This window comes from Odontesthes bonariensis, chromosome 3 (assembly GCF_027942865.1).
Source record: "Odontesthes bonariensis isolate fOdoBon6 chromosome 3, fOdoBon6.hap1, whole genome shotgun sequence".
NCBI classification, from domain to species: domain Eukaryota; kingdom Metazoa; phylum Chordata; class Actinopteri; order Atheriniformes; family Atherinopsidae; genus Odontesthes; species Odontesthes bonariensis.
In genome coordinates, this window is record NC_134508.1 from 11,100,049 (window position 1) to 11,125,361 (window position 25,313).

Here is a 25,313-nt window from a genome sequence, read left to right on the forward strand (position 1 = left end):
TTCTGGTGTGGTATGAAAGCATGTTTCCATTTGAGAAGGCTCGTCTGTGCATATATTTTTTTTTCCTCTCAAGAGCCGGAGACGAAAACTGAAGAGGGGGGATGGGTGCGAGTACTTGTCCATTCACAGACTGGTTTTCTCCTCCACCAGCTAGTGCGAAGAGGAGGGAAAGAGAGCACCCGGCTTTTACATTCATAGTTGCTTAAATTTTCTCTTGTGCTTCCTCTGTGATGCATCACTTGTGACACCCCCACCCCCCCTTCTGGAGTACTATCAGTTCTTAAAGTAGAGCCTCTTTTGAGGTGGTGGTGGTGGTGGGTGGGGGTTACAAAGTCCTTGAAAAGCAATTTATCCTCTTCCATTCAAAGTCACCTCTTACTTGCTCATTCTTGCAGCTATTTTCAACCATCTCCTTCTCACATCTCCTGGAGTCTTGTTACTCCATCTTAATTTTCTGCTGCTTTCATCACCTGCTGACTCACCCTACACCCCTACCCCTATCCTCTCTCCCCCGCTATATTACTCCCTTTCTCTTATCTTGGGCTGCATCACACACTTGTCACACCTAGTTCCGTAAGAATCAAATGTGAAGGCCAACCTCGTTCTCCCTGCTTAAATCTCCCATAATGGAGCCCAAGGGTGTCTGAAATTGAGTGTGAAGACTGCATCAAGGTCAGTTACTCCACCCTATAGGATAGTGATGGATGTCTTGTCTGATTGCTTGATTTGGCTGCCCTATTTGAGGAAGAGGGCTAGAGAGGATGGGTCATATCCCATTGCACTTTTGCAGCCAGTGTTGCATTTGCTCTGGCGGCCAGGAAGTAATTCCAAGTGGGAGATAAAAGATGGAAGAGGAAGGAGGAGGTGAAGGGGTTACAGTGGTGTATAGATACTGTACAGTGGCCGCTCCAACCTGGGGAGAGAAGCAGTCTGTGCCCAGATTCATGAGTAAACATTTGAGTGGATTGAAATAAAGCATATTGATTGCGGGATGGATGGCTCGCCATCTGTCAATACGCTAATCTGCCAAATTGACTGCGCCTCTCAGAGCATTGTGTGGCCCCAAACAGCTGGATTCAGTCATAGAAAATCATAAACACCCGCCATAGTCAGCTGAAACCTTTTACAAGTGCCTGTGATTTATAATCCCCTATAATCGTGTGTGTGTATATGTGTGTGAGAGACAGAGAGAGAGAGAGAGCATGTTGGAATTACCATAGATTGTGGCAGGACATGTACGGCTCAGACTTTTCAGCTGTGTTGCGAGGGTAAAAAGGCTCATACATCCAGATACGCACGATTCAAAAGTCGACTAAATCATGTGTCTTTACCATTTCGCTTGGTCCATCCAGTTTTTATGAGGCAGCATTGCATCATGGGAACTACTGACCTGCAACGACCTCCTTAATTGATCTCATTTGCCACGTCTCTTGTTGTGTGACCATTGTGTGGTCATTTCTAATCTGAGCCTCCTTGATTAACTTCTTAATGAGGTGCAATTACGTGAGGGAATATCTTTTGAGTATTGATTAACCCACAAAGAAACGATTTAGTGTCTTCGCTGACCAACTTGATTGTATATAGAAAATAAAAACAGATGTGAAACCACCAACACATTAATAAAACATTGGGATAGAGGCAGGTTTACTGTTGCATCATGTCAGCTTGCAGAATATAAGTTACCAGCTGCTCAACAATCTGACTGTTGTTGTCTGATTCTCCTCCTCCTGTTTTTTACTTTAAATTTTGTTTTATTGCTTTTATTTTCTATGCAAAGCACTTTGAATAACCCAGTTGTTGTATTGCACGATGTAGAAAAATTCCCCTTACTTTGCCTTATGTAGGACACAGATGTGGACTGCAGTCAGGCAAGTCAAGCGCACACACTCTGGGGCCAAATCTATAGAACAATGTATAGTTTATAGCAAAACACACAAAAGCAGAAATGTGCGTATGTAATTTTTAGCATTGTCTTGCTGAAATATGCAAAGCCTTCCCTGAAAAAAGACATTGTCTGGATGACAAATGAGGTTAACTGACCTGTTGCCAGTTACCCTAATTTGTTGCAACACGTACCTTTAGCTGTTTCTTTTGTCCCAACTTATTTGAGGTGTTGATGCTGTCATAAAACTCAAGTAACTTCATGAAATAGTTGAAAACATTTGCAAATCATTGTATTCACACATCATCCCAATTTTTTTTTAAACTGTGGCTGCGTAAGAGATGCATCAAGTGAGCAAATGAAGTCAAGTTTGAGTTAAAAAACGGACACAGGATAGATGGACTTTTCATTGAGATATTGAAAAAAACCCTCTTTGACGCTGAGCAAGTGTATGATATAATAAAGTGATAATAATTTCTCTACATGGTCTCCATTGGATTATGATACAAATATAGCACTGGAATGTCCAGTGTGAAGCAAAGCGCTCGTTCATCAGCAGTCGTGTACGAACCGTCCAGTTTGAGATGTTGAGCTGTCAGGTTTTTTTAATCAACAGGCAGGTAATTGACAAGTGAGGCGTGTCTGTCTTCGTCTTTATTCGGTGTTATGGTTGAGAGTTAACAAAGCGTGAGATTGGGCCGTGCCTGTACGCTGCACATTCTCAGCTCACAGGCCTTTTGTTCTGAAGCCCTTTGTGGAGACTGCCCCGGATTCAGTGAAACTCTCCACTGCTGAGCGAGCCGAAGGAGCTGCTTTTTTTTCTTTTTCTCACACACCCTTAGTCTCTCCCCAACACACACACACACGCGTATACAAAGGCCGAAGCTCTGCCAGCATTTCGTGGGATAATCTACCTTCCTGAAGGTTTGCTAAAGCACCCCTCCCTCCCACCCTTCCCACCGCAACCCTGCTTCTTCTCCCTCTTCTCTCCTCTCGCCTCTTCTTATCAGCCCCAGTGTAAGGAGCATGTGGTTTCCTGCCAACTTCTGGAAGCCGTGAGCTGCCTCTCCAAACAGGAACACGCATGAAAACATTCCACAGCTGAGGGAACAGTGTCCTCAAATGTCCCCTACCACCCCCAACCCCCCCCTCTTTTTATTTTTTCTCCCCCAATCCCCCCAATCCCCACCAGACACTTCCACACATCCCACACAGCTCCGCCGGAGTTTGACCTCTCGACAGTCGGTAACACATAAATACGCACACACATACAATGGGCAGAGGAAAACGAGCACAGAGGAGAACGTGGAAATGAAGATGGCTGGGAGACTGTGTGTGTGAGGAAGTCAGAGATAAACAGAAACAGTGTGAGGCAGAGCGTGTGCATGACTATGTATGAGACAGAGATGGAGAGTGCATGGGTATGTATTTCTAGGATTGAAATCTGTGATCAGCTTATTCCACATCATTTAACAGCATGTGCTCCCACATCAGAGATCTGGCTGTGGAGCAGGAGTCTAACTCTGATACGAAACACTTCTCCTCAGCGAGCTCATTCTCCCCACTCGTTGGTAAGTTGTTGGAGATGTTCTTCTGCCATTGGCTTTTGTATTGCTGGTCCATGAAAGCTTTTATTGCACAGAAAGCATTACGATGAAGAGGACTGAGCGAGGTGTGTGAGTGCTGTTAGAAAATTTCATTTGTCCGACATCATATGAGCACCCTTTAAAACCAGACGAAGCATAGATAAAAGCCGTATCTACAGAAAACTGGACAATGCTTCTGGTAATTTTGGATAATGCGATGAATGAGGAGAGTTGCAAAGACAGCAAACAAAGCCAGACTGGTGTGGGCATTATCTGCAGGTGAAAGGTGCAGTAGGTATAATTGTGGTAGCATAACTGGACTGGAGAAAAACTCAACAAGAGTCTGGATATTGTCACGATAAAGCAGAGAGATTATTCCTGATGACAAAGGTATCATCGCTTAAAAAAAAGAACAAAAAATTGGATTGAAGCGAGCATGGAGTGTTAACAAAGCATGCTTGGAAGCACAACAGAAGCTTTGAATTGGTCAAAATCTTTGTGTTTTCCCCCTTGGAACGCAAAGATCAATTGTGGAATGTGTTGGGGAATTCAGTGAAAGCTGTTTAATCATACGTCACTTTTTTTTCTCCTTTATGTTTGAGAACCAGAGAGAGGGAGGAAGAGTGATGCGTTATCTCAAGCACTGCATTTTTAGAAGCCAGTTCTGCCACTTCTCCACGCCTCTCCCAATCTTATCTCCCTGGTTTCTGCACGTTTTTGAGTAACAAGCAAGCAGAACAGAAAAGACCAGAACAGACCAGAACAGACCAGAAAAGAGCAGAAGAGAGCAGAACAGAACAGAACACAACACAACAATACACAACACAACACAACACAACACAACACAACACAACACAACACAACAGAAAAGAGCAAAACAGAACAGAGCAGAACACAACAGAACAGAACAGAACAGAACAGACCAGAACAGACCAGAAAAGAGCAGAAGAGAACAGAACAGAACAGAACACAACACAACAATACACAACACAACACAACATAACACAACAGAAAAGAGCAAAACAGAACAGAGCAGAACACAACAGAACAGAACAGAACAGAACAGAACAGAACAGAACAGAACAGAAAAGATCAGAACAGAACAGAACAGAACAGAACAGAACAGAACAGAACAGAAAAGAACAGAACAGAGCAGAGCAGAGCAGAACAGAACAGAATAGAAAAGAACAGAAAAGAACAGAACAGAACAGAAAAGAAAAAAACAGAACAGAACAGAAAAGAACAGAACAGAGCAGAGCAGAACAGAACAGAAAAGAAAAGAACAGAACAGAACAGAACAGAACAGAACAGAACAGAAAAGAAAAGAAAAGAACAGAACAGAGCAGAGCAGAAAAGAACAGAACAGAAAAGAACAGAGCACAACACAACACAACACAACACAAAAGAAAAGAACAGAACAGAAAAGAGCAGAGCAGAACAGAACAGAACAGAACAGAACAGAACAGAACAGAACAGAACAGAACAGAGCAGAACAGAAAAGAAAATAACAGACCAGAACAGAACAGAAGAGAACAGAACAGAACAGAACAGAACAGAACAGAACAGAACAGAACAGAACAGAACACAACAGAACAGAACAGAACAGAAAAGAACACAACAGAACACAACAAAACACAACAGAACAGAAAAGAACAGAACACAACAGAACACATCAGAACACAACAGAACAGAACAGAACACAACAGAACAGAACAGAACACAACAAAACACAACAGAACAGAACACAACAGAACACAACAGAACACAACAGAACACAACAGAAAATAACACAACAGAACAGAACACAACAGAACAGAACAAAACAAAATAGAGCAGAACAGAAAAGAGCAGAAGAGAACAGAACAGAACAAAATAGAGCAGAACAGAGCAGAAAAGAACAGAACAGAACACAACAGAACAGAGCAGAAAAGAACAGAACAGAGCAATACAGAACAGAACAGAACAGAACAAAAAAGACCAGAGCAGAACAGAACAGAACAGAACAGAACAGAACAGAACACAACAGAACACAACAGAACAGAACAGAACAGAACAGAACAGAACAGAACAGAAAAGAACAGAAAAGAACAGAACAGAACAGAACAAAACAAAGCAGAGTAGAACAGAACAGAGCAGAGCAGAACAGAATAGAAAAAAATAGAGCAGAACAGAACAGAACACAACACAACACAACAGAACACAACACAACACAACAGAACAAAACAGAACAGAAAATAAAAGAACAGAACAAAGGCAGAACAGAACAGAACAGAACACAACACAACACAACACAATACAACACAACACAACACAAAAGAATAGAAAAGAGCAAAACAGAACAGAGCAGAAAAGAACAGAAAAGAACAGAAAAGAACAGAACAAAATAGAGGAGAACAGAACAAAACAGAAAAGAACAGAACAGAACAAAACACAACACAACAAAACACAACACAACACAACAGAATAGAATAGAACAGAACAGAACAGAACAGAACAGAACAGAACAGAACAGAACAGAACAGAACAGAACAGAACAGAACAGAACAGAACAGAACAGAACAGAGCAGGACAGAACAGAATAGAACAGAGCAAAGCAGAGCAGAACAGAAAAGAACAAACCAGAACAGAACAGAACAGAAAAGAACAGAACAGAACAGAACAGAGCAGAACAAAAAAAAAAAAAAAAACAGAGCAGAACAGAACAGAACAGAACAGAACAGAGCAGAGCAGAGCAGAACAGAACAGAACAGAGAGGAACAGAAAAGAACAAACCAGAGCAGAACAGAACAGAACAGAACAGAACAGAACAGAACAGAACAGAACAGAACAGAACAGAACAGAACAGAACAGAGAGGAACAGAAAAGAACAAACCAGAGCAGAGCAGAGCAGAACAGAACAGAACAGAGCAGAACAGAGCAGAACAGAATAGAACAGAGCAGAGCAGAGCAGAGCAGAACAGAAAAGAACAAACCAGAGCAGAACAGAGCAGAGCAGAGCAGAAAAGAACAGAACAGAACAGAACAGAGCAGAACAGAACACAACACAACAGAACACAAAAGAACAGAACAGAACAGAACAAAAAACAACAGAAAAGAACAGAACAGAACAGAACAAAGCAGAGTAGAACAGAAAAGAGCAGAGCAGAGCAGAACAGAATAGAACAAAATAGAGCAGAACAGAACACAACAGAACAGAACAGAACAGAACAGAAAAAAACACAACAGAACAGAACAAAACAAAATAGAGCAGAACAGAACAGAGCAGAACAGAACAGAACAGAACAAAATAGAGCAGAACAGAGCAGAAAAGAACAGAACAGAGCAAAACAGAACAGAACAGAACAGAACAGAGCAGAACAGAACAGAACAGAACACAACAGAACAGATCAGAGCAGAACAGAACACAACACAACAGAACAAAACAGAACAGAACAGAACAGAACAGAAAACAACAGAAAATAACAGAACAGAACAGAACAAAGCAGATTAGAACAGAACAGAGCAGAGCAGAACAAAATAGAACAAAATAGAGCAGAACAGAACAGAACAGAGCAGAACAGAACAGAACAGAACAGAACAGAACAGAACAGAACAGAACAGAGCAGAACAGAATAGAACAGAGCAGAGCAGAACAGAAAAGAACAGACCAGAACAGGACAGAACAGAACAGAACAGAACAGAACAGAAAAGAACAAACCAGAGCAGAACAGAGCAGAGCAGAGAAGAAAAGAACAGAACAGAACAGAACAGAACAGAACAGAACAGAATAGAACAGAACACAACAGAACAGAACAAAACAAAATAGAGCAGAACAGAGAAGAGCAGAACAGAACAGAACAGAACAAAATAGAGCAGAACAAAGCAGAAAAGAACAGAGCAAAACAGAACAGAACAGAACAGAAGAGAAAAGAACAGAGCAGAACAGAACAGAACAGAACAGAACACAACAAAACACAACACAACAGAATAGAATAGAACAGAATAGAACAGAACAGAACAGAACAGAACAGAACAGAGCAGAACAGAAAAGAACAGACCAGAACAAAACAGAACAGAACACAACAAAACACAACACAACACAACAGAATAGAATAGAACAGAATAGAACAGAACAGAACAGAACAGAACAGAACAGAACAGAACAGAACAGAACAGAACAGAACAGAGCAGAACAGAACAGAACAGAACAGAACAGAACAGAACAGAACAGAACAGAGCAGAACAGAATAGAACAGAGCAGAGCAGAACAGAAAAGAACAAACCAGAACAGAACAGAACAGAAAAGAACAGAACAGAACAGAACAGAACAGAGCAGAGCAGAGCAGAGCAGAGCAGAACAGAACAGAGCAGAACAGAAAAAAAACAAACCAGAGCAGAACAGAACAGAACAGAACAGAACAGAACAGAACAGAGCAGAACAGAGCAGAACAGAGAAGAACAGAGCAGAACAGAGCAGAACAGAACAGAATAGAAAAAAATAGAGCAGAACAGAACAGAACAGAACACAACACAACAGAACACAACACAACACAACAGAAAAAAACAGAACAGAAAATAAAAGAGAAGAACAAAGGCAGAACAGAACAGAACAGAACACAACACAACACAACACAATACAACACAACACAACACAAAAGAATAGAAAAGAGCAAAACAGAACAGAGCAGAAAAGAACAGAAAAGAACAGAAAAGAACAGAACAAAATAGAGGAGAACAGAACAAAACAGAAAAGAACAGACCAGAACAAAACACAACACAACACAACAAAACACAACACAACACAACACAACAGAATAGAATAGAACAGAACAGAACAGAACAGAACAGAACAGAACAGAACAGAACAGAACAGAACAGAACAGAACAGAACAGAACAGAGCAGGACAGAACAGAATAGAACAGAGCAGAGCAGAGCAGAACAGAAAAGAACAAACCAGAACAGAACAGAACAGAAAAGAACAGAACAGAACAGAACAGAGCAGAACAAAAAAAAAAAAAAAAAACAGAGCAGAACAGAACAGAGAGGAACAGAAAAGAACAAACCAGAGCAGAGCAGAGCAGAACAGAACAGAACAGAGCAGAACAGAGCAGAGCAGAGCAGAGCAGAACAGAAAAGAACAAACCAGAGCAGAACAGAGCAGAGCAGAGCAGAAAAGAACAGAACAGAGAGGAACAGAAAAGAACAAACCAGAGCAGAGCAGAGCAGAACAGAACAGAACAGAGCAGAACAGAGCAGAACAGAGCAGAGCAGAGCAGAGCAGAACAGAAAAGAACAAACCAGAGCAGAACAGAGCAGAGCAGAGCAGAAAAGAACAGAACAGAACAGAACAGAGCAGAACAGAACACAACACAACAGAACACAAAAGAACAGAACAGAACAGAACAAAAAACAACAGAAAAGAACAGAACAGAACAGAACAAAGCAGAGTAGAACAGAAAAGAGCAGAGCAGAGCAGAACAGAATAGAACAAAATAGAGCAGAACAGAACACAACAGAACAGAACAGAACAGAACAGAAAAAAACACAACAGAACAGAACAAAAAAAAATAGAGCAGAGCAGAGCAGAGCAGAATAGAACAAACCGGACCAGAACAGAACAGACCAGAACAGAGCAGAACAGAACAGAACAGAACAGAGCAGAGCAGAGCAGAGCAGAACAGAACAGAACAGAACAGAACAGAACAGAATAGAGCAGAACAGAACAAAGCAGAACAGAGCAGAACAGAACAGAACAGAACAGAACAGAACAGAACAGAGCAGAACAGAACAGAACAGAACAGAACAGAGCAGAACAGAATAGAACAGAGCAGAGCAGAACAGAAAAGAACAAACCAGAACAGAACAGAACAGAAAAGAACAGAACAGAACAGAACAGAACAGAACAGAGCAGAGCAGAGCAGAGCAGAGCAGAGCAGAACAGAACAGAGCAGAACAGAAAAAAAACAAACCAGAGCAGAACAGAACAGAACAGAACAGAACAGAACAGAACAGAACAGAGCAGAACAGAGCAGAACAGAACAGAATAGAAAAAAATAGAGCAGAACAGAACAGAACAGAACACAACACAACAGAACACAACACAACACAACAGAAAAAAACAGAACAGAAAATAAAAGAGAAGAACAAAGGCAGAACAGAACAGAACAGAACACAACACAACACAACACAATACAACACAACACAACACAAAAGAATAGAAAAGAGCAAAACAGAACAGAGCAGAAAAGAACAGAAAAGAACAGAAAAGAACAGAACAAAATAGAGGAGAACAGAACAAAACAGAAAAGAACAGACCAGAACAAAACACAACACAACACAACAAAACACAACACAACACAACAGAATAGAATAGAACAGAACAGAACAGAACAGAACAGAACAGAACAGAACAGAACAGAGCAGGACAGAACAGAATAGAACAGAGCAGAGCAGAGCAGAACAGAAAAGAACAAACCAGAACAGAACAGAACAGAAAAGAACAGAACAGAACAGAACAGAGCAGAACAAAAAAAAAAAAAAAAACAGAGCAGAACAGAACAGAACAGAACAGAACAGAGCAGAGCAGAGCAGAACAGAACAGAACAGAACAGAGAGGAACAGAAAAGAACAAACCAGAGCAGAACAGAACAGAGCAGAACAGAACAGAACAGAACAGAGAGGAACAGAAAAGAACAAACCAGAGCAGAGCAGAGCAGAACAGAACAGAACAGAACAGAGCAGAACAGAGCAGAACAGAATAGAACAGAGCAGAGCAGAGCAGAGCAGAACAGAAAAGAACAAACCAGAGCAGAACAGAGCAGAGCAGAGCAGAAAAGAACAGAACAGAACAGAACAGAGCAGAACAGAACACAACACAACAGAACACAAAAGAACAGAACAGAACAGAACAAAAAACAACAGAAAAGAACAGAACAGAACAGAACAAAGCAGAGTAGAACAGAAAAGAGCAGAGCAGAGCAGAACAGAATAGAACAAAATAGAGCAGAACAGAACACAACAGAACAGAACAGAACAGAAAAAAACAAAACAGAACAGAACAAAACAAAATAGAGCAGAACAGAACAGAGCAGAACAGAACAGAACAGAACAAAATAGAGCAAAACAGAGCAGAAAAGAACAGAACAGAGCAAAACAGAACAGAACAGAACAGAACAGAACAGAGCAGAACAGAACAGAACACAACAGAACAGATCAGAGCAGAATAGAACACAACACAACAGAACAAAACAGAACAGAACAGAACAGAACAGAAAACAACAGAAAATAACAGAACAGAACAGAACAAAGCAGATTAGAACAGAACAGAGCAGAGCAGAACAAAATAGAACAAAATAGAGCAGAACAGAACAGAACAGAGCAGAACAGAACAGAACAGAACAGAACAGAACAGAACAGAGCAGAACAGAATAGAACAGAGCAGAGCAGAACAGAAAAGAACAGACCAGACCAGAACAGAACAGAACAGAACAGAACAGAACAGAACAGAACAGAACAGAACAGAACAGAAAAGAACAAACCAGAGCAGAACAGAGCAGAACAGAGAAGAAAAGAACAGAACAGAACAGAACAGAACACAACAGAACAGAACAAAACAAAATAGAGCAGAACAGAACAGAGCAGAACAGAACAGAACAGAACAAAATAGAGCAGAACAGAGCAGAAAAGAACAGAGCAAAACAGAACAGAACAGAACAGAACAGAAAAGAACAGAGCAGAACAGAACAGAACAGATCACAACAAAACACAACACAACAGAATAGAATAGAACAGAATAGAACAGAACAGAACAGAACAGAACAGAGCAGAACAGAAAAGAACAGACCAGAACAAAACAGAACAGAACACAACAAAACACAACACAACACAACAGAATAGAATAGAACAGAAAAGAACAGAACAGAACAGAACAGAACAGAACAGAACAGAGCAGAGCAGAACAGAACAGAACAGAACAGAACAGAACAGAACAGAGCAGAACAGAATAGAACAGAGCAGAGCAGAACAGAAAAGAACAAACCAGAACAGAACAGAACAGAAAAGAACAGAACAGAACAGAACAGAACAGAGCAGAGCAGAGCAGAGCAGAGCAGAGCAGAACAGAACAGAGCAGAACAGAAAAAAACAAACCAGAGCAGAACAGAACAGAACAGAACAGAAAAGAACAGAGCAGAACAGAGCAGAACAGAGCAGAACAGAACAGAACACAACAGAACAGAACAGAACAGAAAACAACAGAAAATAACAGAACAGAACAGAACAAAGCAGAGTAGAACAGAACAGAGCAGAGCAGAACAGAATAGAACAAAATAGAGCAGAACAGAACAGAACACAACAGAACACAACACAACAGAACAGAACAGAACAGAACAGAAAATAAAAGAACAGAACAAAGGCAGAACAGAACAGAACAGAACACAACACAACACAACACAACACAACAGAAAAGAGCAAAACAGAACAGATCAGAAAAGAACAGAACAAAATAGAGGAGAACAGAACAAAACAGAACAAAACAGAAAAAAACAGAAAAGAACAGACCAGAACAAAACAGAACACAACAAAAAACAACACAACAGAATAGAATAGAACAGAATAGAACAGAACAGAACAGAACAGAGCAGAACAGAACAGAACAGAACAGAACAGAACAGAACAGAACAGAACAGAGCAGAACAGAATAGAGCAGAGCAGAACAGAAAAGAACAAACCAGAACAGAACAGAACAGAAAAGAACAGAACAGAACAGAACAGAGCAGAGCAGAGCAGAGCAGAACAGAAAAAAAACAAACCAGAGCAGAACAGAACAGAACAGAACAGAACAGAGCAGAGCAGAGCAGAGCAGAGCAGAACAGAACAGAACAGAACAAAGAGGAACAGAAAAGAACAAACCAGAGCAGAACAGAACAGAACAGAGAAGAACAGAACAGAACAGAGAGGAACAGAAAAGAACAAACCAGAGCAGAACAGAACAGAACAGAACAGAACAGAGCAGAACAGAGCAGAACAGAACAGATCAGAGAAGAACAGAACAGAACAGAACAGAGAGGAACAGAAAAGAACAAACCAGAGCAGAACAGAACAGAACAGAACAGAACAGAACAGAACAGAACAGAACAGAACAGAACAGAACAGAACAGAACAGAACAGAACAGAACAGAACAGAGCAGAGCAGAGCAGAGAAGAACAGAACAGAACAGAACAGAACACAACAGAACAGAACAAAACAAAATAGAGCAGAACAGAACAGAGCAGAACAGAACAGAACAGAACAAAATAGAGCAGAACAGAGCAGAAAAGAACAGAACAGAGCAAAACAGAACAGAAAAGAACAGAACAGAACAGAACAGAACAGATAAGAACAGAGCAGAACAGAACAGAACACAACAGAAAAGAACAGAACAGAACAGAACAGAACAGAAAATAGAGCAGAACAAAGGCAGAACAGAACAGAACAGAACACAACACAACACAACACAACAGAAAAGAGCAAAACAGAACAGATCAGAAAAGAACAGACCATAACAGAACAGAAAAGAACAGAACAAAATAGAGGAGAACAGAACAAAACAGAACAGAACAGAACAGAACAGAAAAGAACAGACCAGAACAAAACAGAACACAACAAAACACAACACAACAGAATAGAATAGAACAGAATAGAACAGAACAGAACAGAACAGAACAGAGCAGAACAGAGCAGAGCAGAACAGAACAGAACAGAACAGAACAGAACAGAACAGAGCAGAACAGAATAGAGCAGAGCAGAACAGAAAAGATCAAACCAGAACAAAACAGAACAGAACAGAACAGAACAGAACAGAACAGAGCAGAGCAGAGCAGAACAGAAAAGAACAGAGCAGAACAGAAAAAAAACAAACCAGAGCAGAACAGAACAGAACAGAACAGAGCAGAGCAGAGCAGAGCAGAGCAGAGCAGAGCAGAGCAGAGCAGAGCAGAGCAGAACAGAACAGAACAGAGAGGAACAGAAAAGAACAAACCAGAGCAGAACAGAACAGAACAGAGAAGAACAGAACAGAACAGAGAGGAACAGAACAGAACAGAGCAGAGCAGAGCAGAGCAGAACAGAATAGAACAGAGCAGAGCAGAACAGAAAAGAACAAACCAGAGCAGAACAGAGCAGAGCAGAGCAGAAAAGAACAGAACAGAACAGAACAGAACGGAACAGAACAGAACAGAACAGACCAGAGCAGAACAGAACAGAACACAACAGAACACAAAAGAACAGAACAGAACAGAAAACAACAGAACAGAACAGAATAGAACAGAACAAAACAAAATAGAGCAGAGCAGAGCAGAGCAGAATAGAACAGACCGGACCAGAACAGAACAGACCAGAACAGAGCAGAGCAGAACAGAACAGAGCAGAACAGAGCAGAGCAGAGCAGAGCAGAACAGAACAGAACAGAACAGAACAGAACAGAATAGAGCAGAACAGAACAAAGCAGAACAGAGCAAAACAGAACAGAATAGACCAGACCAGAACAGAACAGAACAGAACAGAACAGAACAGAACAGAGCAGAGCAGAGCAGAGCAGAGCAGAGCAGAACAGAACAGAACAGAACACAACAGAACACAACAGAACAGAACAGAACACAACACAACAGAACAGAACAGAGCAGAGCAGAACAGAGCAGAGCAGAACAGAACAGAACAGAACAGAACAGAACAGAACAGAGCAGAACAGAATGGAGCAGAACAGAACAGAACAGAACAGAACAGAACAGAACAGAAAAGAACAGAACAGAATAGAAAAGACCAGAACAGAACAGAACAAAATAGAGCAGAGCAGAGCAGAGCAGAGCAGAACAGATTAGAACAGAACAGAACAGAATAGAACAGACCAGAACAAAATAGAGCAGAGCAGAACAGAACAGAACAGATTAGAACAGAACAGAACAGACCAGAACAGAACAAAACAAAATAGAGCAGAGCAGAGCAGAGCAGAGCAGAACAGAACAGAACAGAGCAGAATAGAACAGACCAGAACAGAACAGACCAGAACAGAGCAGACCAGCACAGAGCAGAACAGAACAGAGCAGACCAGACCAGAACAAAACAGAACAGAACAGAACAGAACAGAACAGAACAGAACAGAACAAAACAGAAAATAAAAGAACAGAACAAAGGCAGAACAGAACAGAACAGAACAGAACACAACACAACACAACACAACACAACACAACAGAAAAGAGCAAAACAGAACAGAACAGAACAGAACAGGAAAGAACAGAACAGAACAGAACAGAACAGAACAGAACAGAAAAGAACAGAACAGAACAGAACAGAATAGAGCAGAGCAGAACAGAAAAGAACAAACCAGAACAGAACAGAACAGAACAGAACAGAGCAGAGCAGAGCAGAACAGAAAAGAACAGAGCAGAACAGAAAAAAAACAAACCAGAGCAGAACAGAACAGAACAGAACAGAGCAGAGCAGAGCAGAGCAGAGCAGAGCAGAGCAGAACAGAATAGAACAGAACAGAACAGAGAGGAACAGAAAAGAACAAACCAGAGCAGAACAGAACAGAACAGAGAAGAACAGAACAGAACAGAGAGGAACAGAAAAGAACAAACCAGAGCAGAGCAGAACAGAACAGAACAGAACAGAGCAGAGCAGAGCAGAACAGAATAGAACAGAGCAGAGCAGAACAGAAAAGAACAAACCAGAGCAGAACAGAGCAGAGCAGAGCAGAAAAGAACAGAACAGAACAGAACAGAACAGAACAGAACAGAACAGAACAGAACAGAACAGAACAGAACAGACCAGAGCAGAACAGAACAGAACACAACAGAACACAAAAGAACAGAACAGAACAGAAAAAAACAGAACAGAACAGAATAGAACAGAACAAAACAAAATAGAGCAGAGCAGAGCAGAGCAGAATAGAACAGACCGGACCAGAACAGAACAGACCAGAACAGAGCAGAACAGAACAGAGCAGAACAGAGCAGAGCAGAGCAGAGCAGAACAGAACAGAACAGAACAGAACAGAACAGAATAGAGCAGAACAGAACAAAGCAGAACAGAGCAGAACAGAACAGAACAGAGCAAAACAGAACAGAATAGACCAGACCAGAACAGAACAGAACAGAACAGAACAGAACAGAGCAGAGCAGAGCAGAGCAGAGCAGAGCAGAACAGAACAGAACAGAACACAACAGAACACAACAGAACAGAACAGAACAGAACAGAACACAACAGAACAGAACAGAGCAGAGCAGAGCAGAGCAGAACAGAACAGAACAGAACAGAACAGAACAGAACAGAACAGAACAGAACAGAATGGAGCAGAACAGAACAGAACAGAACAGAACAGAACAGAACAGAAAAGAACAGAACAGAATAGAAAAGACCAGAACAGAACAGAACAAAATAGAGCAGAGCAGAGCAGAGCAGAGCAGAACAGATTAGAACAGAACAGAACAGAATAGAACAGACCAGAACAGACCAGAACAAAATAGAGCAGAGCAGAACAGAACAGAACAGATTAGAACAGAACAGAACAGACCAGAACAGAACAAAACAAAATAGAGCAGAGCAGAGCAGAGCAGAGCAGAACAGAACAGAACAGAGCAGAATAGAACAGACCAGAACAGAACAGACCAGAACAGAGCAGACCAGCACAGAGCAGAACAGAACAGAGCAGACCAGACCAGAACAGAACAGAACAGAACAGAACAGAACAGAACAGAACAGAACAGAACAGAATAGAACAGAACAGAACAGAAAATAAAAGAACAGAACAAAGGCAGAACAGAACAGAACACAACACAACACAACACAACACAACACAACACAACACAACAGAAAAGAGCAAAACAGAACAGAACAGAACAGAACAGGAAAGAACAGAACAGAACAGAACAGAACAGAACAGAACAGGAAAGAACAGAACAGAACAGAACAGAACAGAACAGAACAGAACAGAACAGAACAGGAAAGAACAGAACAGAACAGAACAGAGCAGAACAGAGCAGAGCAGAGCAGAGCAGAACTGAGAAGAACAGAGCAGAACAGAAAAGAACAGAACAAAATAGAGGAGAACAGAACAAAACACAACAGAACAGAACAGAACAAAACAAAATAGAGCAGAGCAGAGCAGAACAGAGCGGAACAGAGCAGAGCAGAGCAGAGCAGACCAGAACAGAACAGACCAGAACAGAGCAGAACAGAACAGAACAGAACAGAAAAGAACAGAACAAAATAGAGGAGAACAGAACAAAACACAACAGAACAGAACAGAACAAAACAAAATAGAGCAGAGCAGAGCAGAACAGAGCGGAACAGAGCAGAGCAGAGCAGACCAGAACAGAACAGACCAGAACAGAGCAGAACAGAACAGAACAGAACAGAACAGAACAGAACAGAACAGAACAGAACAGAACAGAACAGAACAGAGCAGAATAGAACAGACCTGACCAGAACAGAACAGAACAGACCAGAACAGAACAGAACAGAACAGAGCAAAGCAGAGCAGAACAGAACAGAACAGAACAGGAAAGAACAGAACAGAACAGAACAGAGCAGAACAGAGCAGAGCAGAGCAGAGCAGAACTGAGAAGAACAGAGCAGAACAGAAAAGAACAGAACAAAATAGAGGAGAACAGAACAAAACACAACAGAACAGAACAGAACAAAACAAAATAGAGCAGAGCAGAGCAGAACAGAGCGGAACAGAGCAGAGCAGAGCAGAGCAGACCAGAACAGAACAGACCAGAACAGAGCAGAACAGAACAGAACAGAACAGAAAAGAACAGAACAAAATAGAGGAGAACAGAACAAAACACAACAGAACAGAACAGAACAAAACAAAATAGAGCAGAGCAGAGCAGAACAGAGCGGAACAGAGCAGAGCAGAGCAGACCAGAACAGAACAGACCAGAACAGAGCAGAACAGAACAGAACAGAACAGAACAGAACAGAACAGAACAGAACAGAACAGAGCAGAATAGAACAGACCTGACCAGAACAGACCAGAACAGACCAGAACAGAACAGAACAGAACAGAGCAAAGCAGAGCAGAGCAGAGTAGAGCAGAGCAGAACAGAATAGAACAGAGAAGAGCAGAACAGAAAAGAAAAAACCAGAGCAGAGCAGAGCAGAGCAGAACAGAGCAGAGCAGAACAGAACAGAACAGAGCACAACAGAACAGAACAGAACAAAATAGAGCAGAGCAGAGCAGAACAGATTAGAATAGAAAAGAACAGAATAGAACAGAACAGAACAGAACAGAACAGAACAGAACAAAATAGAGCAGAGCAGAGCAGAGCAGAACAGATTAGAACAGAACAGAACAGAATAGAACAGACCAGAACAGACCAGAACAGATCAGAAGAGACCAGAACAAAATAGAGCAGAGCAGAACAGAATAGAGCAGAACAGATTAGAACAGAACAGAACAAAACAAAATAGAGCAGAGCAGAGCAGAGCAGAATAGAACAGACCAGAACAGAACAGAACAGACCAGAACAGACCAGAACAGAGCAGAACAGAACAGAACAGAACAGAACAGAACAGAACAGAACAGAACAGAACAGAACAGAACAGAACAGAACAGAACAGAACAGAACAGAACAGAACAGAGCAGAACAGAACAGAACAGAAAAGAACAGACCAGAACAGACCAGAATAGAGCAGAACAGAACAGACTAGAACAGAGCAGAACAGAACAGAACAGAATAGAACAAAACAGAACAGAATAGAGCAGAACAGAACAGAGCAGAACAGAGCAGAACAGAACAGAACAGAATAGAACAGACCAGAACAGAACAGAGCAGAACAGAGCAGAACAGAACACAACAGAATAGAACAGACCAGAACAGACCAGAACAGAGCAGAGCAGAACAGAACAGAACAGAACAGAACAGAACAGAACACAAAATAACAGAGCATAGCAGAACAGAGCAGAACAGAACAGTACAGAACAGAACAGAATAGAACAGAACAGAACAGAACAGAACAGAACAGAACAGAACACAACACAACACAACACAACACAACACAACAGAGCAGAGCAGAACAGAGCAGAACAGAACAGAACAGAACAGAACAGAGTAGAACAGACCAGAACAGACCAGAACAAAATAGAGCAGAACACAACACAACACAACACAACACAACACAACACAACAGAACAGAGCAGAGCAGAACAGAGCAGAACAGAGCAGAACAGAACAGAACAGAAGAGAACAGAACAGAATAGAACAGACCAGAACAAAATAGAGCAGAGCAGAACAGAACAGAGCAGAACAGATTAGAACAGAACAGAACAAAACAAAATAGAGCAGAGCAGAGCAGAATACAACAGAACAGAACAGAACAGAACAGACTAGAACAGAGCAGACCAGAACAGAACAGAGCAGACCAGAACAGAGCAGACCAGAACAGAACAGAACAGAACAGAACAGAACAGAACAGAACAGAACAGAACAGAACAGAACAGAACAGACCAGAACAGAACAGAACAGACCAGATCAGACCAGAACAGAGCAGAACAGAACAGAACAGAAAAGAACAGACCAGAACAGAACAGAATAGAGCAGAACAGAACAGAACAGAATAGAACAGAACAGAACAGAATAGAGCAGAACAGAGCAGAACAGACCAGAACAGAGCAGAACAGAACAGAACAGAATAGAACAGAACAGAACAGAATAGAGCAGAACAGAACAGAGAAGAACAGAGCAGAACAGAACAGAACAGAATAGAACAGACCAGAACAGAACAGAACAGAATAGAACAGACCAGAACAGAACAGAGCAGAACAGAGCAGAACAGAGCAGAACAGAACAGAACAGAACAGAACAGAATAGAACAGACCAGAACAGATCAGAACAGAGCAGAGTAGAACAGAACAGAACAGAACACAACAGAGCAGAGCAGAGCAGAACAGAGTAGAACAGAACAGAACAGAACAGAACAGAACACAACACAACACAACACAACACAACACAACACAACACAACACAACACAACACAACACAACACAACAGAACAGAACAGAACAGAACAGAACACAACACAACACAACAGAACACAACAGAACAGAGCAGAGCAGAACAGAGCAGAACAGAACTGAACAGAGCAGAACAGAACAGAGCAGAACAGACGAGAGCAGAACAAAATAGAGCAGAGCAGAGCAGAGCAGAACAGATTAGAAAAGAACAGAACAGAATAGAAAAGACCAGAACAAAACAAAATAGAGCAGAGCAGAGCAGAAAAGAGCAGAACAGAACAGAGCAGAATAGAACAGACCAGAACAGAACAGAACAGACCAGAACAGAGCAGAACAGAGCAGAGCAGAGCAGAGCAGAACAGAACAGAACAGAACAGAGCAGAACAGAACAGAGCAGAACAGAACAGACCAGAACAGAGCAGAACAGACCAGAACAGAGCAGAACAGAGCAGAACAGAACAGAGCATACCAGACCAGAACAGAGCAGAACAGACCAGAACAGAACAGAACAGAACAGACCAGAACAGACCAGAACAGAGCAGAGCAGAGCAGAGCAGAACAGAACAGAACAGAACAGAACAGAACAGAACAGAACAGAACAGAACAGACGGACGTTCGGAGAAGCTGTTTTCCCCTCTGGTTTTCCTGGATGGCTGCGCTCACGAGGCGCACACATGGCCCGACATCTTTGTGTGCGCCCACATAAATGATTCAGTGGCATATTGAGATTACACAGTGGGCTCCTCTGTGAAAATTGAGAAAGAGTCTTGGCTGCTCAGCGCTGAAGTATTTAAGACAAGAGAGCTTTAAGAACGTCAAACAGATTTTTCTCTTCACTAAATTTAATCGCCGCACAGTTTCTTCCTGCTTGAGCTGTGAGTTAGGTCCTTGTGGAATTTCCACTTGTTCGCAGTCACCTTGTACACCATGCATTACATCATGAGAGACCTTCACTTTCAGCTTTCACTCTAAACTTGACACTTTCAACTTCTGCAAAGCTCTGGATAACATCTGAAAAAAACACTGTTTTACATTCAACATATACAGTATATTCTTAAATGCAAATCTTCTGGAATATCTGGCCATAGCAACTACTGTCCGGTTAAGATGTCGGTGCACTTCATGCTGTTCTGGTTGAACGGTTTAAACGGTGTCTGAGACCTTCGGTCCTCAAGCTATGTTGAGTAGGGATTTGAGCTCTGAGTTCATTTTCTCATATACAAATGAGAGCAACATTATGCATGCCTTTGAGGAAAAGCTGGCAAACAGTGCGCACTGTTATCCCCATTTCAATTCTTCTCATTTATCACGCGTTGACAGCTGGGTTTCAACCTGCCTTTGATAGCGGGCCCTTTGGTACATGAACGAAAACCTTTATCTTAAGATGCGTTTGGAATACAAAGTTCTTTGAGCTGCCAAATCATTGCAGACGTAAAAAAAATGTACAACGAGGTTTTACAAATCAGGACATCGTTTTAAAAAGATCTGCTGATCCTTACCAGGTCTTAACGATACAACCTCAGGTGAACAACGACGCATGACATATTACATTGTGTCATTATACATTTAACAAAAACTAAGCCTAAAGGCAGAAACAGTGTGTGAAAAACTAAGTATACCCAATCATTCAATAAGTTGTAGATGTTTTCTGTGGGATGTTATCAGTCTCTCATATCTTTGTGGATGAATTCTGGTCCACTCTTCTTTACAATGGAGCTTCAGTTCATTGAGGTTTGCAGCATTTGCTTATGCACAGCTCTCTTAAGGTCCCACCGCAGCATTTCAGCCCGATTGAGGTCTGGACTTTGACTGGACCATTGCAACACCTCGATTCTTTTCTTTTTCACACATTCTGCTGTGGATCTGCTGCTGTGTTTGGGATCATTGTCCTGTTGATGACCCAGTTTCAGCCCAGTTTTATCTGTCAGACAGATGGTCTAACATTTGACTCTAGAATACTTTGGTATACAGAGCAGTTCATGGTGGACTGCAAAGTGCCCAGGTCCTGTGGCAAAACGAGCCCAAATCATCAGTTCCAGAAGTCTTGTGGTTTGTTCAGATGTAACTTTGCAAACCTAAGCTGTGCTGCCATGTTCTTTTTAGAGAGAAGAGGCTTTCTCCTGCAACCCTTCCAAACAAGCCATACTTTTTCTAGTCTTTTTCTAATTGTACTTTGAACTTGCTGGGACGTCCACTCCTGGGAGGATTAACAGTTGTCTTGAATGTTTTCTGCTTGTGAATAATCTTTCTCTCTGTAGAATAATGGACTCTAAATAGTTTGGAAATGGCCTTATAACCCTTCCCACGTTGATTGGCAGCAACAATTGTTTCTTTCGCATTGTGTTAACACACACCTGAATGCTCCAGAGCAGCAAACTGCCAAAACATCTGCTTTAATAGAGGTGCTCACACTGCTGCACTTGCTTAGCAGCACCTAGTTGCTACTTACCCTCTTAATTTCTATGGAAGCAGTAAGGGTAGACTTAGTTTTTCACACACTGCCTCTGAATTCTGTCTTGTTTTTTCTGTTTAGTTAACGACAGACTTTAATATGTCATGTACTGTTGTTTATCTGAGGATGAATCTACCTAATTGTAGTAACACACACGGCTTCTGTATTTTGGTTATCCCATCGTGTCATATTTTAAGTGTTGTCGTCCAATTTAAGCTTTTATTGCATCCTATTTTAAGACCTGGTAATGATCAGATTACTTTCTTATTATGTTCTGATGCACACACAAAAAACAACAACATGGAACTGAAAGTTGGCATACTTTCTTTTTCACATGAATGTAGGTCAGGCAACTGAAACTCTTGGTAATTTGTGGACTGAGGTCAATAAGGGGTGAATAGTATCAACAGGTCTGTGACAGGATGCAAAATCTGGTTCTCTGCATGACCTCCACACTTTTGAGCTGGCAGCTTGCTTCAATCGGAAGTGCTTTTTGGATGGTCAGACAGTTTGAGAATCCCCCCTCCTCTCCAACTGTCCAAATTGGTTGGCTGCCAGCTCAGCTGAGATGAGGTAGAAGCCAGGCTTTGAACTTCTGTTGCTCTCTTAATTAATTCTTGACCTATATCTACCACTGTTTGCGAGTAAACCAGTTGCAACAACTTTCCAGGATAGACAGCCTGAAATGGTTCACCTTTACATCTCTTTCCTAGCCTTTCTGTGATGGGAAACCATTCAGTCTACCTCTGAGCATGGCTTTTACTACCAACTATAAGCGATTACCAACATGGTCGGACAACAAGATTGACAGATTAGCCTTGCATTCCTCCCTCTATAAAAGGATACACTGATTCCTATACTGGCAATAAATCTTGGAATCAGTGATTACAACAGTAGGAAGTCATGGAATGGTTCAGTATAGCCATAATTCCTGAGGGCGAAGTGCTGAGTATGTTCTATCACACCATGATGATGATATTTGATCGGCATATTGGCTGTTGCAGAGACTGAATCTTAGATCTCTCCAAGCACTACACAGTAAACAGATTTTACACCTTTGTGCCTAGAAGCACTGCAACCTCAATCTTCTGCCGTCAGACACTCTGCAGCTCTCTGGAGTTATTGGAATTCAGGACTGCCTGATGCTTCAAACCAAGTGCTTGTTTGAGATGAGGGAGACAGTCAGATTGAGTTGGAGCAGTTTTTTGAATTGTAGATAAACCACCAACCTGACAGCGACTCCCACTTTTTTCAAGCCTTGTGGAATTACATTTTGCAGTTTCACACCAACGTGATGAGCAAGACCGCCCTCCTTTGCACAATTTCCTCAAAGTTCTTTCAGTGTATCCCACCCCTGATTTGTTTCACCACCTTAATGCCAAGCTGTTGGAGCTTCACACCTCTCATAAATAATGAATGAGGGCTAACTGTTTGCCTTGTGAAATCGTCTGCGAGTAATGTAAGCGCCTTGCTCAAGGGTGTAGTCGACGAGGGCGGAAAGAATCTGCTCCATAAGTGCACCTCTCTCACCTTTAGGCCAGCTGTTCTCAATAAATGTTTCTTAATGCCTCCCTTAATATGCTCTTTTTCCCTGATGTGTCAATGAATTAAGCAGCCTGCACAGATATTGTGGTCTTTAAAAAAAAAGGGAACATATGTAGCTGAGAGGGCTTTTTCTATGAATACAAATGAATTCCACTCCCCACACTCTATGTAACTCAGTGGTATTTACTGTAACTTGGAAGTTAAAACAACAAAAAAAAAAAAACGCAGAGGAGCTCATTACAGAGCCAGATAAGCAAAGCCTAATGTTACTCATGTTTTGACTGAATTGTAGTTATCAGTAGGCTACCGTGATCAAGCTCAATTAGAGCAGCATGCAGTGAGCTAAGCAAAGGTAATCGCTGGGCGGAGGGCAAACTGACGCAGAGGCACGGATATTCACTCTGCAAAGAAAAGGCGAGGGATGCACAATAGAACCTGGAGTCGTGGAGAGCAGCTAATGAGCCTACATGATTCACGCTTGGTCTCCCCCACAGAGAGGCTTGTCCTGGGCAGAGTGGAGGCGCGCAAGAGGTGCAGTGTTTGCGCCAACACATTCCATGACGCAGCCTGTCAGAGCCAGGGGGGTGAAGGAGGGGGAGTTTCTCTTGCAAATGCTGGGGGAAGCAAAGTCTTCTGTGTCCTATTAAAGTCCCGAATCTATCAGTCTGCCTCAGCAAACAAAGGTCCATTAAGCCATTCAGAGATGTTTATTCTGGAAAACCTTGGAGAAAAAAATGAAGCTCTCATGCATAATGTTTTTGAATACGCCTATTCACGAATATCATCTCCACACAAGAGAAATACGTTTCAGACAACATCACACAGGACAAATGTAGACATGTCACAATTTAAATGTTAAAATGTATGGCCCAAATGGTCTTCAAATTCTTTCAAATGAAAGAATTATGCTTGGTGATTATGTGCTGGTGAAATTACTTTCTGGACAGCTGTCAGTCCCACCTTGTTTAAACTGCAATGGCAGAGAAAACTGTCCAGAGAGCTTCTTTCTTCCGCATGATGCTGAACAAACAAAGTATGATGCATCCTGCACTGGGCTGCTGATGTACAAAATACATCTGTGATACGTTCAGAGAATATAAACCCAGCAGAGCTCTTAGATCCAAGGACTCAGGTCAGCTGGTCCAGTCCAGAGTCCAGACTAAACATGGAGCAGCAGCATTTAGCTGTTGTGCTGCAAACAAGTGGAACAAACTGCCAGTGGAGATTAAACTTTCACCAAATGTAGACATTTTTAAATCCAGGTTAAAAACATTTCTTTTCTCATCTGTCTATGCATTAAATCTGCACGATATCTTTGAATTTATCTGGACTGTTGCTTGTTTTTAAATTCATTAAAATCATTTTATTTGTTTCTCTTTATATTCTTTTATGTATTTTTAATGCTTCTTCCACTCCCTGCTGCAATGCTTTTATTTTATGTAAAGCACTTTGAATTGTTTTGTACATGAAATGTGCTATACAAATAAATTTGATTTGATTTGATTTGAAATGTAATTCCTTGAATAACAGTCCTTCCATTGTAGGTACCTTCACCTTAAAAACACGTGTTTGCATTAAAATGGTATATAACTTCTGCTGCATGTAACTATAAATCTGTAATAATGTAAAGTACTGTGCAAAAGTCTTGAGCCAAGCTCCATTTCTTTATTTGTTACCTGGAAAACAAGAAATAGGTGCAGTGATTTGTAGAAAAGTGGTAACTTAAATGGGAATATGGGCTATAAGGCAAAAAAACAGAGTATGTGCAATTTTAACAAGCCTGAAAATCAATATTTGGTATGAGCACTTTTATTCTTCAACACAGTCTGTCAAGCTTTCTGTCATTTCTTTAATTAGTCTTCAGGAATAC

General features: G+C 41.5%; 1 long non-coding RNA gene across 1 annotated transcript; it reads left to right on the forward strand.

The window, feature by feature from the left end:
• The first annotated feature begins 3,176 nt into the window (after nt 1-3,176).
• LOC142376736 (uncharacterized) lies at nt 3,177-24,729 on the forward strand. The gene is made up of 3 exons (XR_012769471.1): nt 3,177-3,303; nt 3,377-3,453; nt 23,938-24,729. It is a non-coding gene; the product is annotated as an uncharacterized LOC142376736 (long non-coding RNA).
• Nucleotides 24,730-25,313: the final 584 nt, after the last annotated feature.